Below are 7,727 nucleotides of genomic sequence, written 5' to 3'. Positions count from 1 at the left end.
GTCTCTATCTCCTTCAGTTCTGCTCTGATCTTAGTTATTTCTTGCCTTCTGCTAGCTTTTGAATGTGTTTGCTCTTGCTCTCCAGTTCTTTTAATTGTCATGTTAGGTTGTCAATTTTAGATCTTTCCTGCTTTCTCTTGTGGGCATTTAGTGCTATAAATTTCCCTCACATACTGCTTTAAATGCGTCCCAGAGATTCTGGTATGTTGTATCTTTGTTCTCATTGGTTTCAAAGAACATGTTTATTTCTGCCTTCATTTCGTTTTGGACCCAGTAGTCATTCAGGAGCAGGTTGTTCAGTTTCCATGTAGTAGAGCGGTTTTGAATGAGTTTCTTAATCCTGAGTTCTAGTTTGATTGCACTGTGGTCTGAGAGACAGTTTGTTATAATTTCTGTTCTTGTACATTTGCTGAGGAGTGCTTTACTTCCAACTATGTGGTCAATTTTGGAGTAAGTGTGATGTGGTGCTGAGAAGAATGTTTATTCTACAACATAAACTTTTAAAGAACCAGAGATGCTTTATAGAAGTTATTTGGTTTTGAAAAGGCGCAGGGGTGTGTATTTTTTTTTAACATTCTAGAAATTTTGCCTCCACCACTCTTTCAGTTGCAGAGATGTTATCTCTGACTACTGGGATAGACAAGAACATTTTTTCAAACTAAAGAAAGCCAGAAGCCAAAATTTAACCGTGCATTAACAATGCAGTTTTTATGATGCAGCCTTGTGTTTCCTATATATTCAATTTTCTAACATGCATTTGAATACATAAAGCTGCATTCTAATGATTTAAGTTTGACTTTACAGTATGGGAAAATTTGAGAATGGACATGATCTGGGGAAGAGAAAAGGGAGAACTTTGACCACAGTGAAAGTAGATACATTCGTACCCATCTATATAATAAGAATATAATCTATTTAGATTTCTAGTAATATACTTCTCAAAATTCCCCTTCAGTTATGGAAAAATCTCCTCCTCTGTGGCATTAATTGGGTGGAGGGGAATCAATTTGTTTTAGCAGAAACAGTTCAGCACACCAGGAAACAGGTTAACATTGGTCCATTTTCCTGTTAGTTTAAGGACAGTCATAGTGCTCATAATCCGTTCAAAACTCCAACAGGTAAATGAAAAAAATATATTCATGTGTTACTTCATTCTAAAAGCAGCATAGCTGTTCTGTCCTCATTCTCTGCCTTTTCACTTCAGAATCCACTGTTGGCTTGGTCTGTAAATCCTCAGTATCTTCGTGATCTTCTCTGGCAGCCTCAGCAGCATCTGTTTTGCTAGGCTCGCTCTCCTCTTGGTTCATGATTTCTGGGGTCACATGGTCCAAATCTGCTTCTAGAAGAGCAGTTTGTACTTCCACTGGCATCTGATTTACCTGTTCACCATGTAGCTCCTCTACATGTACCTTCTTCAGTCTTCTTCAGTTCAGTTCAGACCTTCTGCAGTCTGAATTCGACCCACTTCTAAATAACTCACTTGGACCTGCTCTGAAAGCTCACTCATGTGTGAACGATGTACCTAGCTGTCCTGAAGCAGATCTGGATGGACTTGTTCCATAGTCACTTGTGCTGAATCCATCTGGACCTGAAGCAATGGTAGCACATGCACCTTCCCAACTTGTTCCGTAGTAGTCACTGATGTTACAGGTTCAGTTTGCACACCTGTTTCTTCTGAAAGAACTTCTTCTGTTACTAGATGCTCTGAAATATTTGAGTATCACTAAGATGTCTCCTTAATTCATTTTGTTGCATAAATCACAAGTCACATAAAGTACAATGGTTGGGTTTATGTCTAGTGTGTATTATCAAGTGATCTTTGAACTGGTCCTAGCTGTTAAATACACTGTCACAGACCTGGCATTCATAGAACTTCTTCCTTTTTTTTGCCCCTACTCCAGTTTGGCATGCAATGAGGTGACCTTTGAGGATGGTATTTCTAGCAAATCATTACTGATGATTTAGACAGTCAAAAGGTTTTTCACTTGTGTGTTTTCAAAAATGTTCTTTAAAATTTTCAAAATGGTCAAACTGTTTCCCACAGTACTGATATACATGAATTTTTTTCCTAGTTCTTTCCCAGTTACTAACTTCTTCAAGGTGGTACAATTTAGGTGCTGTTTCCATGTGCTCTCCCGAAGATACCTTTTATTGCTTATTTCGCACTTGAAACTCTCAGTAGAATGTGATTTCATGTGTTCCTTAAAATGGCAAAGCAATTTAAATGTGGCTGTTGAGCATGGCCTTTACATGCTGTGGACATGCCCAGGCACCTGACCTGGGAGGAGAAGGAGTAAGGTGTAGGTACCCGGAGCCATGCTTACCTGTGGCTTTTTGGGTAGAAGCTGTCAGTGTACCTCTACAGTTGGTCTGATTTGCACTTTTGGCGGCTGAATCAAATGCCCATTTTAGTTAGTAACATTGCCGCAGCCTGTAACAAAACTCTCAATATCATAAAGGAAGAGATAAGAGCCATTTCAAACAGTGAGAGAGAGACAAAAAATGAAGTCTGGGGTGTTTAACCAGCCTGGTTAGAGTGGTTAAAACTCCATGATGGGAAACAGAGCCTTTTACTCACAGGAAAGAGAGAGAGGTGGCAGTGTTTTGGAAAAGAGGCAGATCCTGCAGTTGTGCTTTCACACTCACCTTCCAGGATCCTGGATGAGCCCTCAGTTGAAACAAGAAAAATTCTCTTATCCCCCCTCACAGGGTGTGCAGTGGTGATGTGGCTCACTTTTTTGTTGTCCCAAAGCTCAAACCCCTAGGGGAAGCATGCATTTGGGCAGGTAGTGGGGAATGTGGACTCCACGGCAGCATCTAGGGTTGAGTGTTTACAGCTCCCGAAGCCCCAGTGAACGTGTTAGTGTGCTCTTTCAGCTTATGTGTCCACAGGGGGCTTGTGTTAATCAGCCCACTTAGACTTTCTGCCTTATCAGGACAGAGGGCTTTCTTTCTGTATCCTGGGTTCTTGCCTTAGTGTACTGAAAAAATCAGATCATACGTGGGTTTGGAAGATGGGTGCAAAGTTTTTAATTGAGTGGTGGAAGTAGCTGTCAGCAGATGGATGGGGAGCCGGAAGGGGGATGGAGTAGGAAGGTGGTCTTCCCCTGGAGTCAGGCAGTTCAGTGGGCTCAGTGGCTAGGCTCTTCGCTGACCACCCTTGGCCAAATTCCATGTCATCTGCATCGTTCTGCCATCAGTGGCAAACATAGCATCTGTTGGTATGCTTTTCTGCTGGTGCATTCCTCTTAATGTCCAGCTGCCTGTGTCTGGGTGCCTGCTAGTGTCTCAGAGTTTTTATAGGCACAGGATGGGGGGCCTGGTGGGCCAGAGTATTCTTGGAAAATGGAACATTTGGGCGCGAAAACAGGAGTGCTGTTCTCACTTAGGTCCGTGGGCACAGGCCCGAGGGTGGACCCTCACCAGGGACAACGCCATTCTGTAACCAGCACTTCCCTGCCCTTTTCCTGTATCATTAGTAAATATGAATTAAACTTATTTACTAGTATCCTAATATGTCTTGTGGAAATAAGCTCAGAGGAAATGTATATTCGTGATTAAGAGTGTTGGAATTAAACTTCTCAGATTGAAATTTTACTTGAACCACTTTCTGACTCAGTTGTCTCATTTGTGCAATCAGTTGATAAGTGGCATTAGCCTCCCAGGATTGATGTAAGAATACGTAAGTTACCCTATTGAAAATTAGCAGGGTGTAGGCATTGTAAGAACTCAATGTTTATTTCAGAGCCATTGTTAGAGATAGAATAGAACTTCTCACATTTCTTCCTTAGGGCTCTAAAAAAGTTCAAAACAAATTTTAAATTTCTTAGCTAGTTAATTATTTAGACTCCTGATTTTCTAGTCTCCAAGTGAATCTCCTACAGAGGCCATCAAAAATCATAGAGGCCATGGAAAATCATCTGCACAGAGCTCTGTCAGAGACCATCCATCATCTTCAGAAATCTGACCTCTCAACTTTTCAACTTTATCTCTTTTAGAAGAAATATTTCTATTCTTTGTAAGTTTACTTTTAAGCTCTGCCTTCAATCAAACTATTTTACCTCCTTCAGCACCTTGTTCCCTCACATATATATTTGTATGTTGTTGTTGTTGTTATTATTCTAGAGTCTCCATTCTCTACTTACCAGTTTTCCTCCATTCATAAGCATGTGTGGGATTCTTCTATACTGAATATGCTTTGGCTCAACTTTGCTGTTCTCCCTAGTTATCATTCTACTTATCTTCTTTCTTTCACAAGTCAGCCTATTTTGAACAAATTTGCACGTGAAAACAATGCATCTGTTTCCTCATCAAATGCTTCCTTCTAACCCATGAAATTACACTTCTGCCTTCAATGTAATCTATTGAAATTATACTTTTATAGATGATCATGGAGTTCTCCAAATTCAAGTAGCTTCTCTACAGTTCTCTGTGGAGACAAGATAGGATGAGAGGTGGAATACTGCCGTTGTTAACTGAGCAGTCTGGATAGCTAACTTTTCCTTTAATAAAAGAAAGAAAGAAGTACAATTTCTGAGTTCTTTAAGGTCAAACGTGGATTTGACTTGTCCCCCGCTGTATCCTTATGACCTTGTGCAGTGCCTAAGACTATGGAGGACACTCAAGAAGTAGTTACTGAATATAGAGCATGCTGAGTGGCAAAATTGAGAAAATCTTGTCTTATTTTCTCCATTTCTCTTGTATTCCCTGATGAGAATGAGGAAGCAAGAGAGTAGTTTAAAGAGATAAAAACATTTAAATCAATATCATTGGAAAAAGTGAGAGGACTTTGATAAATAAAGATTTTTATTTTTGTATAATACAATAAAGAATACAAGAAAGAATACTAAAAATAATTACCTTTCACTTATTTTTCTACTTACTAGATTTTATAGTCTTTTCGTTTTATTAAGAAATGGAAATAAGTTGAGCACAAGAAAAGACCTTATAGCAGATAATATTTTATAATATAAAATGTTTTGTAAGATAAAACAAAAGGTGCTTAAAATTATTAGACTATGTAATCAAGCACACAAGTTATTCATTTTAAAACAGCAATGGCTTTTTTCCTTATTCATTAAATATGGATGTTTTTGTAATTATTTAGAAAATCTGTGGAGCTAATGTACTGTCTACGTATTGACAGATGAAGTCAGAAACATTCCTAATCCCCAAATATGGGTTATATGATTAGTTTTAAAGAATATTAATGCATTCATCTAACTGTTTTGAATCAAACAGATGTAAGAGAATATGATGCCATATACAATTATTCAGAATCATACCATGATTTAATTTTCTTTCTTTAGAATGTGTGCTTTTAAATAAGATATACTGCTTTACAGTGACAATATACTTTTTTGTTAATTGCATCTCCTTCATTTATTTGAAATAAATGTGTATGCATGTCTTTTTGTGCACATACATGCATGTCTCTATAGGATATATTACTAGAGATCAATTCCTGGTTAAAAAGGCAGACGTATTTTTTACTAGAAATGTGAAATAGCTCTTTAAAGTTGATGCAGCCACTAACAGTATATTAAAATACTTATTTCTCATTTACTTTCCAACACTAATATTTTTCTTTTTTATTTTTAATTGAGACGGAGTCTCGTTCTATCACCTTGACTGGCGTGCAGCTCACTGCAACCTCTACCCCCTGGGTTCAAGTGATTCTCGTGCCTCAGCCTCCTGAGTAGCTGGGAGTACAGGCGTGCTACCACGCCCGGGGAATTTTTTTGTGTATTTTTAGTAGAGGTGGAGTTTCACCAGCTGGCCTCGAACTCCTGACCTCAGGTGATCTGCCCGCCTCAGCCCCGCAAAGTGCTGGGAGTACAGGTATGAGGCACTGTGCCCAGCCTATTTTTCTTCTTAATGTTAGCAAATTTCATGTGAGAAAACGTACATTTTGATTTAATTTCCTTAAATACTAGATTACACATTTTTTCATATGTTGGATGAACATTTGAATTTTTTCACAATGATCAGTTTATAATACTTATGATATTGTCTATTTTAGCTACATACAATCATCCTGTGTATGTGTGTGCACATGCATATCATTTTTAGATTATAACAAGATATATTAAGGAGCTAGTGAATGTTAAAAAATAAAATATTTGAAAGAGACTTGTGCAGCAAATAAATTGTTACAATAAAATGTTTTATTTGCAAGAGGATTATGAAGTTTCCCAGTTTAATGAAATTAAAGTAATTGTTGTATTATCTAGTCAGCCTATATGGAATCTATATCAGAAAGCACTTATGCAAACTTAGTATGTTTTCTAGTTACTCAAAACAGTTTGTTCTCCTGTACAGTGTTAATCACTACAATTATTAATATCTTTATATTCCAAACAGTTTTTCTCATTCACATGCAGAGCATTCACTATTCAAATTTTTTTTCCCTTTTCTTATTTGGAAAATCTTGGCACTCATAGAAAAAAAAAATATGGAAAAGGTTTTTAAAAGGCTTTGAGTTTTGTTATTGAATTAATTTATTGAAAAACATTGGGCATTTCTTTGTTTACATAACCTAAGTCAAAACATCTTATTTATTTCTAACAGCTAAAATCAGTATGTGCTGTCATATATCATATCCCTATAAAGTGGCCAAATTTGTGTTTTAATTAAATAGCAGACTTTTATGAATTAATTGTTGAGAAGGTAAAGTCCTACTGATAATAATCTTTATAGCAAACAACTTGGATTTGTGAGCTTCGAACTTAGGTAGGTCGCAGTTTAGTTGTGGATGCAGAGCATGAACGTATTAATAAGCACTGGCCCTTTGCATTTGCAGTTCCTTCTGCCAAAATGTCCTTCCTCTTAGATCTTTCATTGAATGACTTTTTAATATCATTCAGGCTTAGTGTAAATAGTAGCGTCCTATGCAAAAACCTCACTACCTAATCTAAACGATCTCTGCTTCTATAAATCAATCACCAAGTTTTTTGTTCATTTCACAGCACAATCAGAGGTGAAATCATCTCGATTATTCATTTGTTCACTAATTTGTTCCCATGTCCTCACACCTTGTATTCCCACCCTAAATGGTAGTTCCGAAGTGGAAGGATAACTTCTTTTACGTGTTTCCTATAATTTTCTGTTTTATTTCTTTGGATAGTGATTTTTAAAATAATTTATGGAGATAATGTTTGCAAATGTTTAAGCTGTTGTACAGGTAGAATAAACAGCTAATATGTTCAAGGTTGATAATACATGTATTTATATTTTAACAGAAATATTTCTAAATCAACTTCACATTTCACTTTGAAATATTTTCCACGAAATATTTTGAGGACTAGATTTGAAATCTTGTCCTACTCTTTGAAAATGTTTAGAGCAAAACAAAACTGTTTTTCTAATCTAAAAAATGAAGTGTTTTAACCACCACAAATATTCTTATAAATATTTAAAATGAAATCATTATATAATGACAAATGTTTTCCAGCATGATATGTTAAATGGCTTTTTATAACTCAAATACGTGATAGAGATTATTCTCTGTTTGAAAAATGTTAAAAATAGTGTCTTTTCAAGGTAAAGAAGGAGCCTGTTACCACCTTGTTGACTATTGCTTTTCCATTGCCTTAGAAAAATTTGTATAATTGTATCCAGCTCTTGTATTCTTTGGGAATGAAAATCATTATGCCAAATAATACTTTATTCCTTCCAAAATGTCCTATTCCTTTCTGCAGAAAACTGCTACTTAATGGAAATCTAGG

The 7,727-nt window shown here is 36.6% G+C and overlaps 1 protein-coding gene and 1 pseudogene across 3 annotated transcripts in view; one reads left to right on the top strand and one right to left on the bottom strand.

The window, feature by feature from the left end:
* The window catches only part of DPYD (dihydropyrimidine dehydrogenase), a 903,050-nt gene that overhangs the window by 174,923 nt on the left and 720,400 nt on the right, over positions 1-7,727 (top strand). The gene's annotated exons all lie outside the window — the stretch shown is intronic.
* LOC105531415 overlaps positions 1,150-7,727 on the bottom strand; it is a 33,390-nt pseudogene continuing 26,812 nt past the window's right edge.

Source organism: Mandrillus leucophaeus, unplaced genomic scaffold (genome assembly GCF_000951045.1).
Source record: "Mandrillus leucophaeus isolate KB7577 unplaced genomic scaffold, Mleu.le_1.0 Scaffold884, whole genome shotgun sequence".
In the NCBI taxonomy this organism is placed as follows: domain Eukaryota; kingdom Metazoa; phylum Chordata; class Mammalia; order Primates; family Cercopithecidae; genus Mandrillus; species Mandrillus leucophaeus.
This window is presented reverse-complemented; position numbering and strand designations above follow the sequence as displayed.